Source organism: Mustelus asterias, chromosome 3, assembly GCF_964213995.1.
Source record: "Mustelus asterias chromosome 3, sMusAst1.hap1.1, whole genome shotgun sequence".
Lineage (NCBI taxonomy): Eukaryota > Metazoa > Chordata > Chondrichthyes > Carcharhiniformes > Triakidae > Mustelus > Mustelus asterias.
In genome coordinates, this window is record NC_135803.1 from 107,253,252 (window position 1) to 107,280,121 (window position 26,870).

Consider the following 26,870-nt stretch of genomic DNA (forward strand, 5'->3'; position numbering starts at 1 on the left):
CTGCCCGACTGAACTAAAACCCCCGACCCTTCCGGGGTCCATATCCCTTTATTCCCATCCTATTCATGTACTTATCAAGACGCCCCTTAAAAGTTACTACCGTATCTGCTTCCACTACCTCCCCCGGCAACGAGTTCCAGGCACCCAATACTCTCTGTGTAAAAATTCTGCCTCGTACATCTCCTTTAAACCTCGCCCCTCGCACCTTAAACCTGTGCCCCCTAGTAATTGACTCTTCCACCCTGGGAAAAAGCTTCTGACTATCCACTCTGTCCATGCCTCTCATAATCTTGTAGACTTCTTTGAGGTCTCCCCTCAACCTCTGTCGCTCCATACAATGGGTCAAATGGTCTCCTTCTGTGCTGCAACCATCTTATGATACATTCTATGATTTAAAAAATCAGAAATTTATTTCCATGAGACATTATTACAGTAACAAGATAAAGGGTGGAATTTTACCGGGAAAGAGTAACAAGATAAAGGGTGGAATTTTACCGGTTTTCCCCACCAACTGATGAGCGGAGCGAGCCGGTAAAATCGCGTGAGAGCCGAGAAATCAGGATCATGCCTGATTTCTTGGCTCTCGCAATCTTACGGGAGTTGGATTTCCAGCGAGGTCAGCCTCTTGTTGGAAATGGTGAGAGGCGGAATAATTTATTCAAATTTATTTAAATGAAGATTTACATGTGATTAGCAAGCCTGGTGCTGAATTGTCCAGGCTCGCTTGTCTTTATGGCCTCACCGGACAGAATCAGAGATCTGCACATGTGCAATAGCTCACTTTGCAGCTGCTATTGTGCATGTGCAGATACAGAGGTTTGCACATGCGTAATAGATCCCTCTGCAGGCTGGCTTGTGAATTAAACCCAGCCCACTGCCTGCAGCAGCCAGAAATGGTCTGGACCATTTTTCCATGCACTATGTGGACAAGATTGGGTATGAAAACTCATCCAAAAATGGAAATGCAATTCTCCTATTTTCATGCTAGCTGGACACTTAGAATCATTCTCGTAAAATTCCACCCGAAAAGTCACCAGATCTGTATCTTTGTTTATGGGTTATATTTCCTACATCAATACCCTGACAACACGTCAAATGTATTTCTTTGACTGCAAACTGCTTGGGGATGTCCCAAAGTCAAGAAGGTGCTATATAAATGCAAAACCTTTATTTTGCCCAATAATGCTTTTTTTTCATCCTTTAATGGCACTTGACTGTGACGAGCAAGCCCCACATTTGTTGTTCTTCACTAATTGCCCTTGGGAAGGTGGAGGTGGGTTACATTCTTGAACCATTGTAATCCATCTGATATAGGGAGGGAGTTCCAGGATTTTGATGCACTGACAGCAAAGGAACAGCATTATAGTTTCAAATCAGGATGGTGTGTGCCTTGCTTGTGGTGGTGTTCTCATGTATCTGCTTCCCTTGTCCTTCCAGGTGATAGAGGCTGAGAGTTTGGAAGGAACTGTTGAAGGGGGCTTGGAAAGTTGCTGAAGTGCAACTTGGATATGGTGCACACTGCTGTCAATGTGGATCGGTGCTGGAGGGAGTGAATCTTGAAGGTGGCAGATGGAGTGTCAATCAAGCAGGATACTTTGTCCTAGATGATGTTGAGTGTCTTCAGTGTTGTTGGGACTGCACTCATCAAAGTGACTGGAAAGCATTCCATCACACTCTTGACATGTGCCTTATAGATGGTGGACAAGATTTTGGGGGACAGGAGGTGGGTTACTTGCTGCTGAATTCCCAGCCTCTGATTTGCTCTTGTCACCACAGTATTTATATAGCTGGTCTAATTCAGTTTCTGGTCAATGGTAACCCCCAGGATGTTGAAAGTGGGGGATTCAGCGATGACAATTCCACTGAATGTTAAGGGGAGATGGCTAGATTCTCTCTTCATCAGCATGGCCATAGGGGTCATCTAGCATGTTGGAGGCAAGACCGTTGGCTTGCAGCCTGCTACAACAACGAGAGCCTGGTGGACAGCAGTGAGCATAATTGTCTTCTTTGAAATGCCTCGATCCAACATTAAGCAAACATGTTTGAGAATACACATGATAAAAAGAAATTGCTTCAGACAGCTGGTAGACTAAATAAATTGGCTCCTGTATGTACAGCACTGCTTTAAGGCAACATCATTAAATTTGGTGATACTCGTTGATAGCAAGGGACCAGACACTGAACTAGAGAATAGTTAGACACTTTCTATTTCCAATTTTGAGACAGATGCTCTCCACTCAGTCAGGAAATGGAATGGAGAACAGATTAGGATGGAGCTGGCATCACAAGACTGAGGCAGATGGTTTACTAAACAACAGACACAATATTTTTTGTCTCTGTTGTCATCCACTAAGGCAATACAAGCAGAATCAAAAAATGCTCTGCCTGTGTGTAGATGGGGCATAAAATTGTCATGGGCAATCACACAGAACAGGTAATCATAAATTGGCAGCCCATTCCACATGTGGACCTGACTCTTTTTTTATCAAAGATCGCTGGCTGCCTGTTTGGTAGGAGAGTGGGGGAGTCCGCAGAGAAATGGCAAAAACGACCAGTGAACTCCCACGGAGTTTACGATAGGTCAGAATGGCATGCCCAAAATTTCAGGACTTGCAGCACTTAGATTGAAATCCAGACTCATAGCAGGAGCTAGATCTTCTCCGTAAGAGGATGGGGAGTGGCAATGGGGGCAGATTTTTGTTAGTTATCATTCTCCCCCACCTTACACATTCAGAATTTTAGAGATTGAAATTCCACTCTGTACTATTTTCAGTGCTGTGATTATAGTGTTTGTGTAATGTTACTGTTTTATTGGGGAAACCGAGCCAGGATCAGCGGACATCATTGCCCTCAGTCCAGAGTATAACAGCAACCACGGCATCCACTGGGACCCAGAAGAAAGAATGACTTTCATTCATATAGCACTTTTCACAACTTGAGAACATCCCAAAGCAATTTACAGCCTATGAAATACTTTTGAAATGTACTCTTGTGGTAATATCAGCCAGTTTGCTCACAGCAAACTCTCACAAGCAGCAATGAGTGAATAACTAGATAATTTGTTGAGTGATGTTGGTTAATGAAGTGCTATTGTCCAGGACACAGGAGTAGAAATTCCATGCTCCGATAGTCAGTGCAATGAGTGCAAAGTCTATATGAATGTGCTACTCTAATGAAATTCTAAAGGCACGGTGGCACAATAGTTAGCACTGCTGCCTCACAGTGCCAGGGACCCGGGTTTGAGTCCCGGCTTGGGTCACTGTTTGTGTGGAGTTTGCACATTCTCCCTGTGTCTGCATGAGTTTCCTCCGGGTGCTCCGGTTTCCTCCCACAGTCCAAAGATGTGCGGGTTAGGTGGATTGGCCATGCCAAATTGCCCCTTAATGTCAGGGGGACATGCTATGGGGATAGGACCTGGGTGGGATTGTGGTCGGTGCAGACGCGATGGGCCGAATGGCCTCCTTCTACACTGTAGGATTCTATAAATTGTTAATTCTAAAGCTGATTGGGTTAATCGGTGCTCAGAACAATTTCAGTCCACAATAGGTTATAGCAGTTTAAACCAGCCAATGGTAGTATGCTTTTGTTCCCCATTTTGTGAATCTTAGAAATCCCCCTGGAATTGTTTTGAAAAAAGTTTGCTCTAAGCAGTAGCGCGTAATCTCGGTATCCTGGAATTAACCTCAATCACTTTAAAAATTAACGTCACAAAACCAATATTGTAAAGCAAACTCACTTGAGTTGAATACTAATTGTATTTGTATTCATTTAAATAAACGCCATGTGCAGTGATGGACTAGAAAAGTTTTGTTTGAAAAGTTGAAGTTCTATAATGAAGGCTCATGTTTGCCTTGGTAAATAAAATCATTACACAGTGCAAGGGAGATCAGCAGGCTGTTTGGCCTTAGGAGACTCCTGCTGTACTAGTCCAGCTGCCAAGTGTCAGATCGATCTGGCATAGAAAACAAATGTAACACTACCCTCTAACCCCACTTTATACCCAACACAGCAATAAACTGATGCAGCGATCATTGATAATAATCTCAGCCCAGCAGTCACCTCGTTCCTGCTGCTCCTGGATTGTAAAATGTTGGCTGTCCTGAGGCTAAAGATTTATTACAATCAGCGGATGTTACAATGCAGAGAAGTTGCTGATGCGCGATTAAATCACTCGGGAGGCTAGATTGTACCCGGGAAATAAAGGCTTTTATTACTAACAAGAATGGAGCACACTATATACAATACAATCCCAGACTAAAGGGTCACCAGGCAGTGCAGTGACCTTTATACTTCCCCTGGTAGGCGGAGCCAACTGGAGTGTACCACAGAACAATATCAACAGGTAGAACAGCCCAACCCTAACACCAACAGTTATTACAGTAACATATCTACAAACACCCATAGTGCTGACCATCCATGGCTCAGCACTCATAGTGGTAACCAACTATGGTTCACCACATTCAACCCTCCTTTAAAAACAAAGGCCGGTGGGGCAAAAAAACCCAGAACAACTGTTCATATAATCACAAGTTCAGTCGTATTGGAGGACCGCACCGTCTCTGCGACCTCCTCAACACTGGCGGTAACGCCGGTTCTGGTGACCGTGGTGACCTTCTCTCCAAGGCGGTGTCCAGTGACTCCTCCAGTTCCTCACGGACAGGTGGACCACAAGGTGGCGACAATCTGCTGGACTCGAGCACGCCTCGAGGTGGTGACAATCTCCTGGACTCAGGCAAGCTGTACACGGGAGTAAGAGGATTAAGTGGTGGTCCCGATACTGCCCGCGCCGTGTCAGGAGGGGAGATAAGGGTCGGGGGGTCCCTAACTAGGGGCGTGGGAGCAACTGGGGTGACCAAGTCCCCTGCTGGCGCCAGATCTCTAATAGAGACCGTGTCCTCTCGCCCATCAGGATATGCCACATAGGCATATTGAGGGTTGGCGTGGAGGAGATGGACCTGTTCAACCAAAGGGTCGGACTTGCGGGTCCTAACATGCCGCCGCAGGAGGACAGGTCCTGAGTGCGTCAACCAAGATGGTAATGAGGTTCCAGAGGAAGACTTCCTAGGGAAGGAAAATATCCTCTCATGTGGAGTAGCGTTGGTTGTCGTACACAGGAGTGAGCGGATAGAATGGAGCGCATCAGAGAGTACCTCTTGCCAACAGGAGACTGGAAGACCTTTAGACCTCAACGCCAATAAGACAGCCTTCCAGACTGTAGCATTTTCTCGTTCAACCTGTCCGTTACCCCTAGGGTTGTAACTCATAGTTCTACTTGAGGCAATCCCTTTTGAGAGCAGGTATTGCCTCAAGTCGTCACTCATGAATGACGAGCCCCTATCACTGTGGATATAGCTGGGGTAACCGAACAGGGTGAAAAGATCCCGTAATGCTTTAATGACCATGGCAGTGGTCGTATCAGAACAGGGAATGACAAAAGGGAATCGTGAGTACTCATCAATCACATTGAGGAAGTACACATTCCGATCTGTCGAAGGAAGGGGGCCCTTAAAGTCCACACTCAGTCTTTCAAAAGGGCGAGTGGCTTTAGTGAGGTGTGCCCTGTCAGGTCGGTAGAAGTGCGGCTTGCATTCAGCACATACCTGGCAGCTTCGGGTTATGGACCTGACATCCTCCACTGAGTAGGGTAGATTCCAGGCCTTTACGAAATGGAAGAGTCGAGTGACCCCCGGATGGCAGAGATCATTGTGGAGGGCCTGTAATCGATTCTCCTGCACACTTGCACATGTTCCACGCGACAGGGCGTCTGAAGGCTCATTGAGCTTCCCTGGATGGTACATGATATCATAATTGTAGGTGGAGAGTTCGATTCTCCACCTCAAGATTTTATCATTTTTGATCTTACCCCGTAATGTGTTGTTGAACATGAACGCCACAGACCGCTGGTCCGTGAGCAGGGTGAATCGTTTTCCTGCCAAGTAATGGCGCCAATGCCGAACGGCCTCCACAATGGCCTGGGCCTCCTTTTCCACCGCAGAGTGTCGAATTTCGGGGCCTTGGAGGGTGCGAGAGAAAAAGGCGACGGGCCTGCCCGCCTGGTTAAGTGTGGCGGCCAAGGCGAAATCCGATGTATCACTCTCCACCTGAAAGGGGATGGACTCATTAACAGCGTGCATCGTTGCTTTCGCGATGTCGGCTTTTATCCCTTCAAAGGCTAAGCGAGCCTCTGTTGCTAGGGGAAAGGAGGTAGACTTGATGAGCGGACGGGCTTTGTCCGCATAATTGGGAACCCACTGTGCATAGTAAGAGAAGAAGCCTAAGCATCTTCTCAGTGCTTTGATGCTAGTGGGCAGGGGAAGTTCCAGTAGGGGATGCATACGGTCTGGATCAGGGCCAAGGACCCCGTTTTCCACCACGTATCCGAGAATTGCTAAACAGCGCTGGCGAAATACGCACTTCTCCCTGTTGTAGGTCAGATTCAGGCGAGACGCAGTGCGTAAAAATCTAAGGAGGTTGGCATCGTGGTCCTGCTGGTCATGGCCGCAGATAGTGACATTATCCAGGTACGGGAAGGTAGCCCGCAACCCGTTTTGGTCCACCATTCGGTCCATTGCACGCTGGAAGACCGAGACCCCATTCGTGACGCCAAAGGGAACCCTTAAAAAGTGGTAAAGACGACCATCCGCCTCAAAGGCCGTGTATTTTCGGTCCTCTGGGCGAATGGGGAGCTGGTGGTAAGCTGACTTCAAGTCAATGGTGGAGAACACCCGGTACTGCGCAATCTGGTTGACCATGTCAGATATGCGCGGGAGAGGATACGCATCCAGCTGCGTGTATCTATTAATGGTCTGACTATAGTCTATGATCATCCGGGGTTTGTTTCCAGTTTTAACCACCACGACTTGCGCTCTCCATGGACTAGAGCTAGGTTGAATGATCCCTTCCCTGAGGAGCCGCTGAACTTCAGATTGAATAAAGATCCGATCCTCAGCGCTGTAACGCCTGCTCTTGGTTGCGATGGGCTTGCAGCCTGGCACGAGATTCTCGAATAAAGATGGTGGGGTGATTCTGAGTGTCGAGAGGCTACACGTGGAGCGCGCTGGGCAATTTGGAGGCTGCTGTGCTCCCACTGAAAGTGGAGGGAGTGGCCCATCATACTGCAGGGTTACACTCCTCAAGTGGACCATTAAGTCTAGTCCCAGGAGTATCGGAGCGCAAAGGTGCGGTAACACGAGGAGCCTGAGGTTCTCATAAACGGTGCCTCGCACCGTCAGGTTGACCACGCAGCTCCCTAGCACGGTAACAGACCGGGACCTCGACGCCATCGAAATTGTCTGTCTGACAGTCCGTACTCGGAGACCGCACCGTTTCACGGTGTCAGGGTGAATGAAGCTCTCCGTGCTCCCGCTGTCAAACAAACAATGAATTTGGCGTCCATTTACCTCTATGGCCATCATGGACTTGTCGAGTCTGTGAGGCTTGGCCTGGTCCAGGATGATTGATGCCACTGTTGGGTCTTGGGTGCAACTGCAGGCAGCTGAGATGGTTGATGATGATGACCCCTGCTGGTCGTCTGCGGTCGGTGCCGACCAAAATGGCTGCGCCCATGGATCGCACGTGGTCGGTGGCGCTAAAAGTGGCGGCCCCTGCAGGTCGCACGTGTCTTGCGTCTCCGTCATCAGGAATGGCGGCGCTCTGGAATCGCACGTGGTGGAAGACCTCGAAGAAGCTGGAGACAAGGAGACAGGCTCTGGAGAATAACATGCCGCGCTGCTATGCTTGGAGGGTGGTTTGGTCCTGCAGACTTTGGCATAATGCCCTTTCTTTCCACACGCGGAGCACAATACCATTCTAGCTGGACATCGCTGCCGAGGGTGTTTCGCCAATCCACAGAAGTAACATCGCGGGCCTCCTGGAGCTGCCGCCGTCGTCAGGTCCAAGGTTGGAAACACAATCGCGCAGTTTTTCGGAGCCGCTGAGTAAAGTTGAGTCGGTGGCTGTACTTGCCACGATGTTCCCACGTGGTCGGTGGGGTATGTTTCTAGACTTCTGGAGGCCGTTTCCATAGCGTCAGCCAATTCTACTGTCTTAGCGAGGTCTAGATTACCTTGCTCTAGCAGCCGAAGGCGAGCCGATTCCCGCCACGAACGCATCTCGGATCAAGTCGTTCGTATACTGGGCCGCCGACACTGGCTTGCAGTTGCAGGCTCTGGCTAACTGCTGAAGTTCACACAGGTACTGTCCTGTCGTTTCGCCGGGCTGCCACCGTCGAGTGGCTAGAAGGTGTCGAGCATGGATCTCGTTTGGCGGTTTGTTGTACCGTTTCTTAAGTAGTTCGATGGCCCCTTTGTTGTCTTGGGCATCGCAGATTGATGAGTATACGGTGTCGCTTACCCTCGCGTGGAGGACCCGCAGTCTATCGGTGTCGTTTTGAATGGCTGTTGAGGCATCGATGTAGTCTTGAAAACACTTTAACCAATGGTCGAAAGTGTTCGACGCTCGGCCACATGTGGATCTAAAGTAAGCTGATCGGGTTTCAACATTTGCTCCATGGTTTTTTTTTCCAAAATTTTGTTAGTAATAAAATTGATGCGCGATTAAATCACTTGGGAGGCTAGATTGTACCCGGGAAATAAAGGCTTTTATTACTAACAAGAATGGAGCACACTATATACAATACAATCCCAGACTAAAGGGTCACCAGGCAGTGCAGTGACCTTTATACTTCCCCAGGTAGGCGGAGCCAACTGGAGTGTACCACAGAACAATATCAACAGGTAGAACAGCCCAACCCTAACCCCAACAGTGACAACAGTAACATATCTACAAATACCCATAGTGCTGACCATCCATGGCTCAGCACTCATAGTGGTAACCAACTATGGTTCACCACAGTTGCACAATCCCTTTTGCACGTCAACGCTAAATTCACAATATCCCTTCACCACACAACAGGAACTGAACTTTGAGACGAGCCCTGTTTTTGCTCACTCAGCGAGGAGAAATGGTTAAGCAGTTTGTAATTTTCAGTCTCTTGGATGTTCTGTCAGTGAAGAAAGGTTAAACAATTGATTGGTCTTTTATTGATTATTAAAGTCTAGTCAACATGCAGGAAGTCACCTTTCACAGCTATGAAGGGACTATGTTCCTGGAGGATAAATACAGAGATGTAGCTGGAAGCTAGACAAATTTGGGACACAGTCACTATTGCTGTTTAGAGTTTTGTTCCTCTGTCTACCTTTCTGAATAGGATATAAAATAAACAAAGAGAGCATGGCAGTACAGAAGTAAACGTCAAGTGTTGTTGGGCCTACAACTGATGTGTTGTAGAAACTAAATTGTAATTATTGTGATGTGTTCTTTAGATGTCTCAATGAGGAGATCTTGAGACTATGTTTGAACATGAACTGTTTATTGTTAGCCTTTAACTACTTACAGATCCCAGGTTGCTGCCATGCATGTTGCTGCACCCATGCAGGCTGGCCTCACACAGTGTGTTCTCTCTGGACTGTTCTCTCTGTTACACTGTGCATTATACCGTGTGTGATGCTAATCCCCAGTCCCATGTTGCAGACACCACAACGTTCCCCTTTCTTCTTTAAAGAAACCTTGCTTCCCTTCGAATGGACAATCTTTACTTGCTATCCCTTCTCGCCCATTCCATATCTCTGACTTTATAAATTCAGATGGTTTCAGTCTTGACAGTTCTTCCACATCTTGGTCTGTAACATTTGGAGGAATGATAATAGCACTCTGTGCTTCTGGTAGTTGGCTATATCCATTTGGTTCACTTTTCACACTCCTTTGAGTTGTGCCTCTCTTTATCGACAACTTGTCTGCTTTTTCAGACACTGTGGGCTTGTCTCATTCCTTCTGAAGGGAATGTGAACTCCATTCATTCCTCTCTCTGAGATCTCTTGTTGCCCTTGGCAGAGTTGCCCTCTCTTTGGTATCTCTTGTTGCCCTTGGTATTATATTGGGAGTGTGCTAGACCACTCTTGTGTCCGGTGTAGCCATTTCCTTATCACAAATGCATTTGGCTTTTTGAATCTTCTGTCTATGACGGTCGTTCATTTCCTTATATTTGCTGTTTTGAATGTGTTAATACTTTAAGAGCTGTGAAGTGCAGTAGCCATTTACTCAGACTTTCTGCAGCTGTCGGTGTTCTCAGTCTGTGATTTTCCTGTACTTGTTTTGGGATCCCCATGAGCGTGGACCTTTTTTCATATTTATTTTTGAAGAAAATACTGCAATAATTTCTGCCTCTCTTTTTTTCTGTTTGAACCCTAACATGTCCTTTTGATTTTGATCTTTGGAGGCAGTCTGCGGCCTGTTGGTCCTGGTTCAGAAGTTTTCCTGCAGTTTTTGGATTTTTTGGCAGGCTCTCCAGCAATCTTGAACCTGTTTCTTTTTAAACTGCTAACTTTCAAGGTAGGTGCATTTATTTTCCGGGTGATGATTTATGTTTTTTTCTACCTCTGTCGTCCCTTTTGATGTTAGACATCCCTCACTTTGGGAGTTTTGAAGTTAAAGTTTATTTATTAGTCACAAGTAAAGCTTACATTAACACTGCAATGAAGTTACTGTGAAATTCCCCTCGTCGCTACACTCCAGCGCCTGTTCGGGTCAATGCACCTAACCAGCACATCTTTCAGACTGTGGGAGGAAACCAGGCACCCAGAGGAAACACATGCAGACACGAGGAGAACGTGCAAACTCTGCATAGGCAGTGACCCAAGTGAGGAATTGAACCCAGGTCCCTGGCGCTGTGAGGCAGCACTGCTAACCACTGTGCCACCGTGCAGCCCTGGTGAGTTTGTGGTCCAATCTTTTAATTTAAAGCTGCAACATTGTTTTCTGTGTGCTCTGCTTGCTTCGAAGGAGATTTTTAAAAAACATGCTATACTCTGCTGATTTTACTTATTCTGGAGTTTTTCCTCTGCTCTATCTGCCTGATTGTTCACAGGTTTATTTTTTACTTGCAGCTGTGTTCCAGCTTCTCTAAGCTACTGAGCCTGTGGGACTGCCAACTATTCTACAATATAAGTACAGCTTCATTTATAATTTTTGCTCATTGTCTCATGATCTCCTATAATCTTCACACTTCGTCACTCAAGCTCTTGCAATTTTTGCTACCTATCTTTGTGACCTGACCAATTTTTTATTTACTCACATCACGTGGGGGTTTTACAACTTGTTGCAGTCTTGTGATCTGACCAGTTCTCTAACTCTGTGACACACAAGGATCTTGCAATTTCTCTTCTCCTCTAGTCTGGCTTCAGTATTTCATACCTTGGGATATTCTTCCCTGCTGCCATCAGACTTTTGAATGGACCTATCTTGTACTAAGTTGATCTTTCTTTACACCCTAGCTATGACTGTAACACTACATTCTGCACTTTCTCCTTTCCTTCTCTATGAACGGTATTCTTTGTATAGCATGCAAGAAACACTGAATACTTATACTTGTGACAATAATAAATCAAGTCAAATCAAATCAAATTTTGTTCTGGGTTCATGCATTTAGCTGCCACATCTCTTAATGCTGTTGATCATCACCTCTGATCACCATGGTACTATCGCCATTGGTCATCACGGCTGCCAACCATGTTGTGATATGTTTCCTTTAGATGCCTCAATGAGATCTTGAGACTTGAATGTTTGAACATGAACAATTTATTGCGGGCACCACAACATTAATCAATTGACAAAAGAGTTGTTTTTGTTTGGCTGATGGTCATCATTTTGTGCTGATGTGGAGGTGGGTTCAAGGAATATGGAGCAAAGTTAGGAAAAAGGAGGTGAGGTACAGATAGGCTGTGGTCTACTTGAATGATGGACAGGCCCAAAGGGCTGATTTGCCTGATCATGTTATTACACTTCTATCAGATGAATAATAGTGTCCTGTCTACTGACATTTCAGTTTCTAAATTAACTTGGTAGTAGCACCTTGCATCTGACCCAATGGCTGGGGCGGGGGGGTGGTGCAGAGGGTGCTAGGGGTAGTAGTCAATGTGACAGTAATGAGGAAGACAAGATAGACCATTGCAATCTGGCCCTGTCCTTGTTTAACACTGCTTGTCTGATTTGAATACTAATCTTTTGAATATTTGAATCTGACGATTATGCCCAAAAGTCAAAACGAACTAATGTTGGAGAGTTAGATTCATTTTATTTCTGACAGCATCTGTTAGCAAGCGCTGAGAGGAAACTTAGATTGAGCTGTCAGGTTTCTAAGAAAATTGATCAGGTAAAGAATAACTGAATTTGTCCCCAAATGCAAAGTGCTAAATAATAAATCGCACTTCATCAAAGAAACATCAAAATCAAAGAATGGATTTCTCTTTTCAGGAGAAAACAGGTTCCAGTGTTATCATAATGATTTAATGCAGCATTTGCTTGAACAATGATTGCCTTGCAGCATCTGGCGGGAGGAGAGGTATGGTTAGGGCATCTTGTAATGGAGGAATGAAATTGTAGTGATTATACATTAAGTGGGCACTCAGCCCAACCTGCATGTGAAATACTGTTTTACTCTCGATTGAGATCGAAATGGCTTTGTACAATGTAGTTTTATAGATCGTTTGATCAGATTGAGATTTATGAATGATAAAATTCTTCTCAGATTGTTATTGCTATTCCTGATCTTTATTTTATTGCTGCTTTCCTTTTTCCCCACCTCAAACAGCTGAAATCAGTCAAACTTAGCCTTTTAGCATCTGGCTATGCTCATGAATGGGTATGAATCATAAGGAATGACATTGTGCTTTGCCACAATGTTGGAATCAGTTTGCGCTGTTGTGATGTAGTCTTCTCTCCCAACATTTCCCTGCAGTTAGCTCTTTGCTTCACAATGTTTTTCTCCTCTCCAAATGGTACTTTGGAGATTAAAGAGAACTTCAACTCCTGGCACCACATTGACCAGCTCTTAGCATGGTGGTGCTAAGATTACTGCAGCATTAGTAATCCTACATAGAAACCACAGAAACCCTACAGTGCAGAAGGAGGCCATCCAGCCGATTGAACCTACACCGACAACAATCTCACCCGAGGCCCTATCTCCGTAACCCCACATATTTACCGTGCTAATCCCTCTAACCTATGCGCCCCGGGACACTAAGGGGCAATTTAGCATGGCCAATGCACCTAACCCGCAGATCTTTGGACTGTGGGAGAAAACAGGAGCATCCGGAGGAAACACAATGTAGACATCGGGAGAATGTGCAGACTCCACACAGACAGTAACCCAAGCCAGGAACCAAACTCAGGTCTCCGGAGCTGTGAGGCAGCCGTGCTAACCACTGTGCCACCACACTCCCCCAGGTTAGGCTGCACTTAAAACATTGGCCCAGAATTTCCAGTCAGTAATCGTCATACATCGGAATTATCCTATTCAAGTTTTGGTCATACCCCTTATCCACAGTAACCCTCACCCACCCGCCACCCAACCCCTTTACCCACCCACCTACCACCTATCCTTTCGCCTACCCACCTGCCATCATACCCCATCACCCATATAACTGCCACCCTACCACATCACCTATGTAACTTCTGCCCTAACCCTCATCCACCTGCCACCCTAATCCCTCACCCACTTAGCTTCCACCTTACCCCCGCAATAACAGCCCATGTCCAATTGCAGCAAGACCTGGACAATATCCAGGATATTGACAAATGGCAAATTGACATTCACGCCACACAAGTGTTGGACAGTATCCAACAAGAGAGGATCTAACCATCACTCCTTGACATTCAATGAATGCCATCACAGAATCCACCACTATCAACATCCTAGGGGTTGCCATTGACCAGAAACTGAATTGGACTAGCCATATAAATACCGTGGCTACAAGAGCAGGTCAGAGCCTCAGAATCCTGTGATGAGTACCTCACCTCCTAACTCCTCAAAGACTGTCCACTGTCTAAAAGGCACAAGTCAGGAGTCTAATGGAATACTTTCCACTTGCCTGGCTGAGTGCAGTTCCAACAACACTCAAGAAACTTGACATTATCCAGGACAAAGCAGCCTGCTTGATTGATACCCCTTCCACAAACATTCAATCCCTCCACCGCTGAATAATAATGGCAGCAGTGTGTACCATCTAACCTTCACCCACCTGCCAACCTATCACCTTACACACTTACCTGTTACCCTATGCCTTCACCCACTTACCTGCTACACTACCCCCTCACACCCTTATCTTACACTCATAGCTCCTCTCCATAGCTTCTCAAGGTGGCTTTGGGACCTTTAACTTACTGGAATACAGCACCTGTTGCCATGAAGAAGGGGTGTGGCTTAGCTTCCCCTAATGATTCTGCACTATCAGAAGGATTCCCAAGACAAGTAGGCTCTGGATTTCTGGAGACGTGGTAGGGAAATCTGGCCAAAAAATGTCGAAGTCCGGTAAGATAAGGAAATAGGAGCAGAGTGGCAATCCGCCGGTGATTGTCACTCCTTGGAAGATTGTGCCCAGTGTGTCCAGATTTTCTCAGCCCAACGTCAGGGTTTCAAAACGGTTCAGAACGGTAACAGGTAGGAGGAACTTTAATCATGAGTGGAGTCTTAAAACAAACTGGATTTTGTCACCAGAATAGTTTTAAAGTAAAGGCAATTGACAAGAAATCGGTTTGTGTACTGGGCAAGTGTAATGATACTGTACACAGTGCAGTTATGTCCCAATTAAGTTGCTTGGCAAGTTGCGGTGAATGCTGAGCTACCTCAGAATTTCCTGCTGATGATGATCAGCATCAGCCAGGTATCAACAAACCCAAAGCATCATTGGTATAAAACACAGGATTTGCATTTAAGTATAGATTGTCTAAATTAGAAGCAATATCCGAGGAGCTACTGCCATTTTTCAAGAACATTTATCAGAAAACTTGGGTGTTATTGCAGGATTTTAGGCAAAGATTGTTCTGACAGGGTTTTGTTTCACGTATCTCAGCCATACCTGTAACAGCCTGGCTGTATGCTATTATAATGATTTCCTGAGAAAGGATATAAAGCAGGAGACAGCATGCTGTCCTTCAGTCACATTATCCTGATGATCTGCTGACTGGTGGGATTGTGTGCTGGCAAACATGGAGGTATGTTACACTGCCACTTTATCCTAAGTATCTTTTTTATTTGAGTTTAATGACAATGAATTTTGAGGAACCAGCTGCTCTTGCTTCAGGCAAGATATGAAGTAAAGAGCCATTATCATTATTGTTCATTTAGAATTTCATTTAGATGACATTGTAATAACCAATAGCTTGCCTATACAGAGCAACTTTAGTGTAGAAACTTTTCTGAAATATTTCACACCGGAAATATATTGCACTTAATGGAATGACATGTGTACATCACAATGATTCCTCAGGACCATGCAGCATGTTCTGTGGCAGCAGAGGCTGCCCGCCATTGGCTGGCGGTGGGATCTTCTGTTAGCACTGATGTCAACGGCGTTTCTCGATCAATGCACCCCCTGCCACCGGGAAACCCGTGGCAGGATTTCGCCATCAGCAGGACGGAAGGTCCCGCTGGCAAGAATGGCCACATCCCTTCCCCTTTAAGTTCCTGATTAACACATCCCCATTACAACTGAACTATTTAGAATATTATATACAGAAGGATCTCAAACACAGTTTTTTATAAGGTAAGTCAGTGTCGGGACTTCCTGATCCTCTGGGAGTATTGTAATTCATTAGTAGGTTTCCCCAGCAGTAGAGGTAACTTTGGTTTGAACTTCAATGTGTTGACTCCCAACTTGCGAAGATGTGTCTGTGCAGGCTAACAGCTCCAGGTACCACTGGAATATCATTTTGCTCTTCCTCTGGATAGCTGGCTGCTGCCCTATTTTCATCCAGAGCAATATCACTCATGGGCATACTAGGAACAGACTACCCCACTTGTTGTGTGTGTGTGATTCTCTCCTTCTCAAAAGGTCCAGGTGTTTCTTTATCCTTTTCCCTTGGACCAGAGTTTCATAGGACACTGGGCCAGTTCTGGCCATGACCATTTCATGGATCCAATTTGGACCAGCACTGTAATTCCTTACATGTACCAAATCATCCACTTCAAGTTACCTCGCCGTTTTGGTCAAATCGTGATGCTTCTTGTGTGCATTCTGTTTTGCCTCTACCCTACCCGCTAAATTAGAGAACATTAGATCCTGTTCTAATACGCCTGCCTATTAGTAACTCAGTGGATGTAATGTCTGTGGTGACATAAGAACATAAGAAATAGGAGCAGGAGTAGGCCACCTGGCCCTTCGAGCCTGCCCCGCCATTCAACAAGATCATGGCTGATCTGAAGCGAATCAGTTCCACTTACCCGCCTGCTCCTCATAACCCCTAATTCTCTTATCGATCAGAAAACTATCTACCCGTGATTTAAACATATTCAACGAGGAAGCCTCCACCACTTCAATGGGCAGAGAATTCCAGAGATTCACTACCCTCTGAGAGAAGAAGTTCACCCTCAACTCTGTTCTGAACCGACCCCCCCTTATTTTGAGGCTGTGCCTTCTAGTTCTGGTTTCCCTTCTAAGTGGAAAGAATCTCTCCACCTCTGCCCTATCCAGCCCCTTCATTATCTTATATGTCTCTATAAGATCACCCCTCATCCTTCTAAACTCCAACGAGTACAGACCCAATCTGTTTAATCTCTCCTCATAAGCTACACCCCTCATCTCCGGTATCAACCTGGTGAACCTTCTCTGCACTCCCTCCAAGGCCAATATATCCTTTCGCAAATAAGGGGACCAAAACTGCACACAGTACTCCAGTTGCGGCCTCACCAGTGCCTTGTACAGTTGCAGCAAGACCTCCCTGCTTTTATATTCTATCCCCCTCGCGATAAAGGCCAACATTCCATTCGCCTTCTTGATCACCTGCTGCACCTGCAGACTGAGTTTTTGCGATTCGTGCACAAGGACCCCCAGGTCCCGCTGCACAGTCGCACGATGTAATTTTTCTCCATTTAAATAATATTCCAATTTACTATTATTTCTTCCAAAGTGGATAACCTCACATTTGCTAATGTTATATTCCATCTGCCAGATCCTCGCCCACTCGCTCAGCCTATCCAAATCTCCCTGCAGACTTTCCGCGTCCTCCACGCAATTCGCTTTCCCACTCACCTTCATGTCATCAGCAAACTTGAATACCCTACATTCAGTGCCCTCCTCCAGATCATCTATGTAAATGGTAAACAATTGAGGCCCCAGCACCGATCCCTGCGGCACGCCACTGGTCACCAACTGCCAACCAGAAAAGCACCCATTTATCCCAACTCTCTGCTTCCTGTTAGATACCCAATCCCCAATCCACGCCAACACCTTACCCCTAACTCTGTGTACCCCAATCTTCTGCAGCAACCTTTTGTGAGGCACCTTCTCGAACGTCTTCTGGAAATCTAAAAACACCACATCCACCGGTTCCCCTCTGTCAACCGCATAAAAGTCCAGTAGATTCGTCAAACACGACTCTCCCTTCATGAATCCATGCTGCGTCTGCTTGATCGAACCATTCTTATTCAGGTGCTCTGTTATTTCCTCTTTAATAATGGACTCTAGCATCTTCCTAACTACGGACGTTAAGCTAACCGGCCTGTAGTTACCCGCCTTTTGTCTACTTCCTTTTTTAAACAGCAGCGTAACAGTAGCTGTTTTCCAGTCAGCCGGCACTACCCCAGAGTCCAGCGAATTTTGATAAATTACTACTAACGCATTTGCTATTACCTCAGCCATTTCTTTCAGTACCCTGGGATGCATTCCATCCGGGCCCGGGGACTTGACTACCTTCAGTCCTATTAGTCTACCAAGCACCACCTCCTCAGTAACAGTAGTTGTATTAAGGACCTCCCCTCCCACCAACTCTCAATCTCTAATATTTGGCAAACTATTTGTGTCTTCCACCGTGAAGACCGACACAAAGAACTTATTTAAAGTCTCAGCCATTTCCTCGTTTTCCACTATTAAATCCCCCCTCTCATCTTCCAAGGGTCCAACATTCACTCTAGCCACTCTATTCCTTTTTATATACTTGTAAAAACTTTTACTATAATTTTTTATATTTTGAGCTAGTTTAGTTTCATAATCTATCTTTCCTTTCTTAATCGCTTTCTTAGTCATTCTTTGTTTTTCTTTAAAGCTTTCCCAATCCACTAATTCTCCACTATTTTTGGCCACTCTGTACGCATCTGATTTTATTTTAATACTCTCCTTTATTTCCTTCATTATCCACGTCCGGTTATCCTTTTTCTTACAGTCCTTCTTTATCACCGGAATATATTTTTGCTGAGTACTTAAAAAAATCTCCTTAAAAATCCTCCACTGTCCTACCTACCAGTCTGCTCGCCCAGTCTACATTAGCCAATTCCACCCTCATCCTATCGTACTCCCCTCTGTTCAAGCAGAGGACACTGGTTTGGGACCCTACTTTCTCACCCTCCATCTGTATCAGAAATTCCACCATATTATGATCACTCATCCCAAGAGGATCCTTCACAAGAAGATCCTTAATCCTACCTGTCTCATTGCACAGAACCAGATCCAAGATAGCTCGCTCTCTCGTAGGTTCTGTAACATACTGTTCAATGAAACAATCCCGACAGCATTCCAAGAACTCTTCCTCAAGCCCTCCACGTCCAATTTGAGTCGACCAATCAATATGTAGGTTAAAATCCCCCATGATTATTGCCGTTCCACTTTTGCACGCATCCATTATTTGCTTGTTTATAGCCCTCCCCACCTCTAAGTTATTATTTGGGGGCCTATAGACCACGCCTACCAGTGTCTTTCTCCCCCTACTATTCCTTATCTCCACCCACAACGATTCCACGTTTTGCTCCTTAGAGCCTATGTCGTCTCTCACTACCGTCCTGATATTATCCTTTATTAACAAAGCTACCCCACCTCCTTTTTCTACCTGTCTATCCTTCCTAAATGCCTGATAACCCTGTATATTCAGTTCCCAGTCCCGGTCACCCTGCAACCACGTTTCTGTGATGGACACTAGATCATATTCATTTGTATGGATTTGTGCCATCAACTCATTTACTTTGTTTCGAATGCTTCGTGCATTCAGGCAAAGTGTCTTTATGCCAGCCTTTATCTGGACCCGGTTTGTTGAAGCGCTACTAACATCTCCCAAGCCCTCTCCTCCTTTAGCTAGTTGTTTATTCACTATATTCCTGGCATTAGAGTAGACACATCTCAATCCTATGGTCTGACCTCTCCCCTTCTCTGTTCCCAGTCCACCTGCCCTCCTGCACTGCCTATAACCCTTCTCTGTTTGCGAGCTACCTTCCTCACTCTCAGTCACATCACTTTGATCCCCTCCCCCCAACCTATCTAGTTTAAACTCTCCCATCCGTTGTGAGGTGTGTTCTATATTTTGATTTGATTTAATTTATTATTGTTACATGTATTAACATACAGTGAAAAGTATTGTTTCTTGCACGCTATACAGACAAAACATACCGTTCATAGAGAAAGAAACAAGAGTGTGCAGAATGTAGTGTTACAGTCATAGCTAGGGTGTAGAGAAAGATCAACTTAATGCAAGGTAAGTCCATTCAAAAATCTGACAGCAGCAGGGAAGAAGCTGTTCTTGAGTCGGTTGGTACGTGACCTCAGACTTTTGTATCTTTTTCCCGAAGGAAGAGGATGGAAGAGAGAATGTCTGGGGTGCATGGGGTCTTTAATTCTGCTGGCTGTTTTGCCGAGGCAGTGGGAAATGTAGACAGAGTCAACGGATGGGAGGATGGTTTGCGTGATGGATTGGGCTACATTCACGACCTTTTGTAGTTCCTTGCGGTCTTGGGCAGAGCAGGAGTCATACCAAGCTGTGATACAACCAGAAAGAATGCTTTCTATGGTGCATCTGTAAAAGTTGGTGGGAGTCATAGCTGACATGCCAAATTTCCTTAGTCTTCTGAGTAAGTAGAGGCGTTGGTGAGCTTTCTTAACTATAGTGTCAGCATGGGGGGACCAGGACAGGTTGTTGGTGATCTGGACACCTAAAAACTTGAAGCACTCGACCCTTTCTACTTCATCCCCATTGATGAACATTGTTCTCCTGTATGCTTCCTGAACTCAATGACAATCTCCTTTGTTTTGTTGACATTGAGGGAGAGATTATTGTTGCTGGATCAGTTCACCAGATTCTCTATCTCATTCCTGTACTCTGTCTCGTCATTGTTTGAGATCCGACCCACAACGGTGGTGTCGTCAGCAAACTTGAAAATTGAATTGGAGGGGAATTTGGCTGCACAGTCATAGGTGAATAAGGAGTATAGTGGGGGCTGAGAACACAGCCTTGTGGGACACCAGTGTTGAGGATGATCGTGGAGGAGGTTTTGTTGCCTATCCTTACTGATTGTGGTCTGTGAGTTAGGAAGTTCAGGATCCAGTCGCAGAGGGAGGTGCCGAGGCCCAGGCCATGGAGTTTGGAGATGAGCTTTGTGGGAATAATAGTGTTGAAGGCTGAGTTGTAGTCAATAAATAGGAGTCTAACATAGGTGTCCTTGTTATCTAGGTGTTCCAGGGTTGAGTGCAGGGCCAGAGAAATAGCGTCTGCTGTGGACCTGTTGTGGCGGTAGGCAAACTGTAGTGGATTCAGGTAGTCTGGGAGGATGGAATTGATTTGTGCCATGTCTAACCTTTCAAAGAACTTCATAATGATGGATGTCAGAGCCACCGGCCGATAGTCATTAAGGCACGGTGCTTGGTTTTTCTTAGGTACCAGGATGATGGTCATCTTCTTGAAGCAGATAGGGACCTCAGATTGTTGTGAAGAGAGGTTGAGGATGTCTGTGAATACCTCTGCCAGCTGATCCGCGCAGGATCTGAGTGCACGTCTGGGTACCCCATCCGGGCCAGTTGCTTTCTGTGGGTTGATCTTCGAGAAAACTACTCTGACATCTGCAACAGTGACCTCAGATACAGGTTCATCCAGGGCTTCCAGGGTAGAGGGCCTGCTCTCGTTGACCTCTTGCTCAAAACGGGCATAGAATGCATTGAGCTCATCAGGGAGGGGTGCATTGGAGCCGGCGATTTTACATATCTTCATCTTGTAGCCTGTTATGTCTTGCAGTCTGCTATAGTCGGCGGGAGTCGGTGTGGCTAGCCTGGGATTCTAGCTTTGACCGGTATTGTCTTTTGGCATTTTTGATGGATCTCCTTAGATCGTGTCTGGCTTTCTTGTCAGTGTCGCCTGACTTGAATGCCTCAGACTGGGACTTCAGCAAACAGTGGATATGTTCTGTCCAAGCAGAAGCAGGATCTGCTCGGATGAGGAGGATCGCAACAGACACCTCCAAACGCTGAAAGATGCCCTCATAAGAACAGGATATGGCGCTCGACTCATCGATCAACAGTTCCGACGCACCACGCATCGACTTCCTCAGAAGACAAACACGGGACACGGTGGACAGAGTACCCTTCGTCGTCCAGTACTTCCCCGGAGCGGAGAAGCTATGGCATCTCCTCCGGAGCCTTCAACATGTCATTGATGAAGACGAACATTTCGCCAAGGCCATCCCCACACCCCCACTTCTTGTCTTCAAACAACCGCACAACCTCAAACAGACCATTGTCCACAGCAAACTACCCAGCCTTCAGGAGAACAGTGACCACGACACCACACAACCCTGCCATAGCAACCTCTGCAAGACGTGCCGGATCATCGACACGGATGCCATCATCTCACGTGAGAACACCATCTACCAGGTACACGGTACCTACTCTTGCAACTCGGCCAACGTTGTCTACCTGATACGCTGCAGGAAAGGATGTCCCGAGGCATGGTACATTGGGGAAACCATGCAGACGCTACGACAACGGATGAATGAACACCACTCGACAATCACCAGGCAAGACTGTTCTCTTCCTGTGGGAGAGCACTTCAGCGGTCACGGGCATTCAGCCTCTGATCTTCGGCGAAGCATTCTCCAAGGCGGCCTTCACGACACACGACAGCGCAGAGTCGCTGAGCAGAAACTGATAGCCAAGTTCCGCACACATGAGGACGGCCTAAACTGGGATCTTGGGTTTATGTCACACTATCAGTAACCCCCACAGCTTGCCTCCTGGACTTGCAGAATCTCACTGGCTGTCCTGTCTGGAGACAATACACATCTCTTTAACCTGTGCTTAATGCTCCCTCCACTCACATTGTCTGTATATTTAAGACCTGGTTGGCTGCAGAGATTTGCATTCTAATCAGTATTCTGTAACTTGATTTTGTGTCTCTGTGCCCTGTTTGAGAGCAGATTTCCACTCCATCTGACGAAGGAGCAGCGCTCCGAAAGCTAATGGCATTTTACCAAATAAACCTGTTGGACTTTAACCTGGTGTTGTTAAAACTCTTACTGTGTTTACCCCAGTCCAACGCCGGCATCTCCACTCTATTTACCCGACAGTGCTGACGGGCACACTGCGTCTGTACACAGGAAACATTCTTGGGGACCAAGGCATATGCACACCCCCATCCCTGCCCCGAGAAGCAAAGTGGGTAGCTTGCATCATCTGAGCATACTCTTCCTTCCACTCCCTGGAGCCCCCTGCTCACAGGATCTGCGGGGTTTATTAGTTCCACACATCATCCCCGTATACCACTTTTATATTTGCCTGTTTGTCCTTTACAGGGTGCGTCCGAGGTATCTGCCATATATAAGTCATGGGCGGGTCCACCCAGGGGTGGCCACAAATAGGGCCTTTACAGATTGGGCTACAGCGGGTAACACACGGTTCGATTACCGTGTAAATGTACATGAGCCTTGTTGAATAAGTTACCCTCTAGTCCTGTTAATTTTACAATCGCGACAACATAGAGTAATGCAATTATATACGCGATCTTAGACATGTTCGCAACAGGCAAGTATCAATCTTATCACTGTTAACAACTTTCCAAAGGCTATATTGCCAACCCGAATGCGTCAGTTAATCTTACTTGTAGTCGTCACCTGTTTTGGGGAAAGCACTCTGATCACTTGAATATCACTCCTTCGTTTCTTTGTATAATTTCAGCTGGGTCCAATGTTTCCATACACCTTTCCCCCTTATGTCCAGACAGGCACAGGTATCTCCACTAATTATGACCTCATATGGCCCATTCCATTTTGGTGCAAACCCTGGTTTTTCAGGTAATGTTTTTACCATGACGCGACTCCCTGCTGTTGGGACGTCAGGGAGCATTTCAAGCTCTCTCTGTGCGTCTCTTTCTTCCTGATTATCCTTTACTAATTTACGTATCCCTTTTAGTTGGGCACGTAGTTCCAAAACATATTGTTTAATTTTGTCTTTTAGTGGGCCTACATCGGCCCCACCTGTTATGATGCTTTCTGGTAATTGCATTGCCCTTCCTGTCATTAGTTCATAAGGGGTTAATCCAGTTGTCCGGTTTGTGATGGCTCTTAACCTCATTAATATAGTGGGCAATACTTCTGTCCATGTTTTTCCTGACGTTTGCATGGCCTTGGCCAGGGCATTCTTAAGGGTTCTGTTCATGCGTTCCACCATTCCAGAGCTCTGCGGGTGGTAGGGGATGTGGAATTTTTGTTTTATTCCCATCAGCTGGCACACTGTTTTTACCACCTTTCCGGTGAAGTGTGTCCCTTGATCCGAATCAATTTGTATGGGTATTCCCCATCTAGGGATTACGTCCTCTGCCAATATTCTAGCCATGATGTGGAGATGCCGGCGTTGGACTGGGGTAAACACAGTAAGAAGTTTAACAACACCAGGTTAAAGTCCAATAGGTTTATTTGGTAGCAAAAGCCACACAAGCTTTCGGAGCTCCAAGCCCCTTCTTCAGGTGAGTGGGAATTCTGTTCACAAACAGAGCATATAAAGACACAAACTCAATTTACATGAATAATGGTTGGAATGCGAATACTTACAACTAATCAAGCCTTTAAGAAACAAAACAACGTGAGTGGAGAGAGCATCAAGACAGGCTAAAAATGATGTGTATTGTCTCCAGACAAGACAGCCAGTGAAACTCTGCAGGTTCAGGCAACTGTGGGGGTTACAAATAGTGTGGCATGAACCCAATATCCCAGTTGAGGCCATCCTCGTGTGTGCGGAACTTGGCTATCAGTTTCTGCTCAGCGACTCTGCGCCATCGTGTGTCGCGAAGGCCGCCTTGGTGAACGCTTACCCGAATATCAGAGGCCGAATGCCCGTGACCGCTGAAGTGCTCCCCAACAGGAAGAGAACGGTCTTGCCTGGTGATTGTCGAGCGGTGTTCATTCATCCGTTGTCGCAGCGTCTGCATAGTTTCCCCAATGTACCATGCCTCGGGACATCCTTTCTTGCAGCGTATCAGGTAGACAACGTTGGCCGAGTTGCAAGAGTATGTACCGTGTACCTGGTGGATGGTGTTCTCACGTGAGATGATGGCATCTGTGTCGATGATCCGGCACGTCTTGCAGAGGTTGCTGTGGCAGGGTTGTGTGGTGTCACGGTCACTGTTCTCCTGAAGGCTGGGTAGTTTGCTGTGGACAATGGTCTGTTTGAGGTTGTGCGGTTGTTTGAAGGCAAGAAGTGGGGGTGTGGGGATGGCCTTGGCGAGATGTTCGTCTTCATCAATGACATGTTGAAGGCTCCGGAGGAGATGCCGTAGCTTCTCCGCTCCGGGGAAGTACTGGACAACGAAGGGTACTCTGTCCACTGTGTCCCGTGTTTGTCTTCTGAGGAGGTCGGTGCGGTTTTTCGCTGTGGCGCGTCGGAACTGTCGATCGACGAGTCGAGCGCCATATCCTGTTCTTATGAGGGCATCTTTCAGCGTCTGGAGGTGTCTGATGCGATCCTCCTCATCCGAGCAGATCCTGTGCATATGGAGGGCTTGTCCGTAGGGGATGGCTTCTTTAACGTGTTTAGGGTGGAAGCTGGAGAAGTGGAACATCGTGAGGTTATCCGTGGGCTTGCGGTACAGTGAGGTGCTGAGGTGACCGTCCTTAATGGAGATGCGTGTGTCCAAGAATGCAACCGATTCCGGAGAGTAGTCTATGGTGAGTCTGATGGTGGGATGGAACTTGTTGATGTCATCATAGAGTTGTTTCAGTGATTGTTCACCATGAGTCCAAAGGAAGAAAATGTCATCGATGTACCTAGTGTATAGCATCGGTTGAAGGTCCCGTGCGGTGAAGAAGTCTTGTTCGAACCTGTGCATGAAGATGTTGGCATATTGAGGTGCGAATTTGGTCCCCATGGCTGTTCCGTGTCTGGATGAAGAACTGGTTGTTGAAGGTGAAGATATTGTGGTCCAGGATGAAGCGGATGAGATGTAAAATTGCATCTGGAAACTGGCAGTTGTTGGCGCTGAGCACTGAGGCCGTTGCAGCAATGCCATCGTCATGAGGGATGCTGGTGTAGAGTGCCGAGACATCCATTGTGACGAGGAGCGCTCCTGGTTCAACTGCTCCATGTGTGCCGAGTTTCTGTAGGAAGTCCGTCGTGTCGCGACAAAAGCTGGGGGTTCTTTGTACAATGGGTTTCAGGATGCCCTCGACATAGCCGGAGAGGTTCTCACACAGGGTCCCATTGCCCGATACGATGGGACGGCCGGGTGTGTTTGCCTTGTGTATCTTCGGGAGGCAGTAGAGATCTCCAACGCGGGGAGTACGTGTGATGAGAGCATGGAGGGTGTTCTGAAGTTCCGGATCAAAGGTCTTGATCAGAGTGTTGAGTTGACGGGTGTGTTCTTTGGTCGGATCTGCAGGTAACTGTCTGTAGTGTTCCTCGTTGTTTAGTTGTCGGTACACTTCTTTGCAGTAATCCGTTCTGTTCAGTATGACGATGGCCCCTCCTTTGTCTGCTGGTTTGATGACAATGTTGCGGTTGGTCTTGAGAGCGTGGATGGCGTTACGTTGTGCTTGGGTGATGTTCGGGGCTGTCTTGTGAGTGCGGCTGATGAATTTGGTGTTGACATACCTCCTGACGGCTTGGGCATACAGGTCAAGTCGAGGGCAGCGGCCTTCCGGAGGAGTCCAATCCGACTCTTTCCTCTTCGGATGCACTGCGGATCTCTCTGTCAGCTGTTCCGGTTCATTGGCTGTCTCATTGTGTTTGCTGTTGGCCTCTTGGTGTTTGTGGAAGAACTCCCTCAGCCTCATTCGCCTGATGAATTCCTCTGTGTCCGCTGCGAGACTGATGGGGTCTATTTTGGTGGTGGGGCAAAAATTAAGCCCTCGGCTGAGAACTTCGATTTCATCTGGTTGAAGTGTGTAGTCGGACAAGTTGACAATGGACTTCCCTGCAGTGGTACTGTTTTCTACTGTGGTACCGGGGGAGGCTTGGTTGCTGCTGGTGGTGATGCCGAGTTTCTCAAGTTTCCTGTTCTTGGTGTGCATGTAGATGGTGTAGTTCCTTTGTCTCGTCTGCTTGGCAGAGTTTCGCAGCTGGTCTGCATCCTGAGCGCAAGTTGGGAATATGGATTGTATCTTGGTTTCCAGGCTGCGGCGTTTGCTGTAGAGTTGGTGTATGAGGTGGTTGAGGAGGGTGAGAGAGGTGCGACGGCAAAGTCTCTCAGCGTAGTCTGTGTTATAGGTTGACCTGAGTGGGTTCGTGATCCGTAGTCCTTTCGGTATCTTGTCTGCTTTCTTGCATCTTTGTAGAAACTTGATGTCTGTGTCGATATGCGCGATCTTCTTGGAGATCCTCTCCACTTGGAGCCGGCAGTTTGCGGTGTCGATGGTAGTTTTGATGTGGAGATGCCGGCGTTGGACTGGGGTGAACACAGTAAGAAGTTTCACAACACCAGGTTAAAGTCCAACAGGTTTATTTGGTAGCAAAAGCCACACAAGCTTTCGGAGCTCCAAGCCCCTTCTTCAGGTGAGTGGGAATTCTGTTCACAAACAGAGCATATAAAGACACAAACTCAATTTACATGAATAATGGTTGGAATGCGAATACTTACAA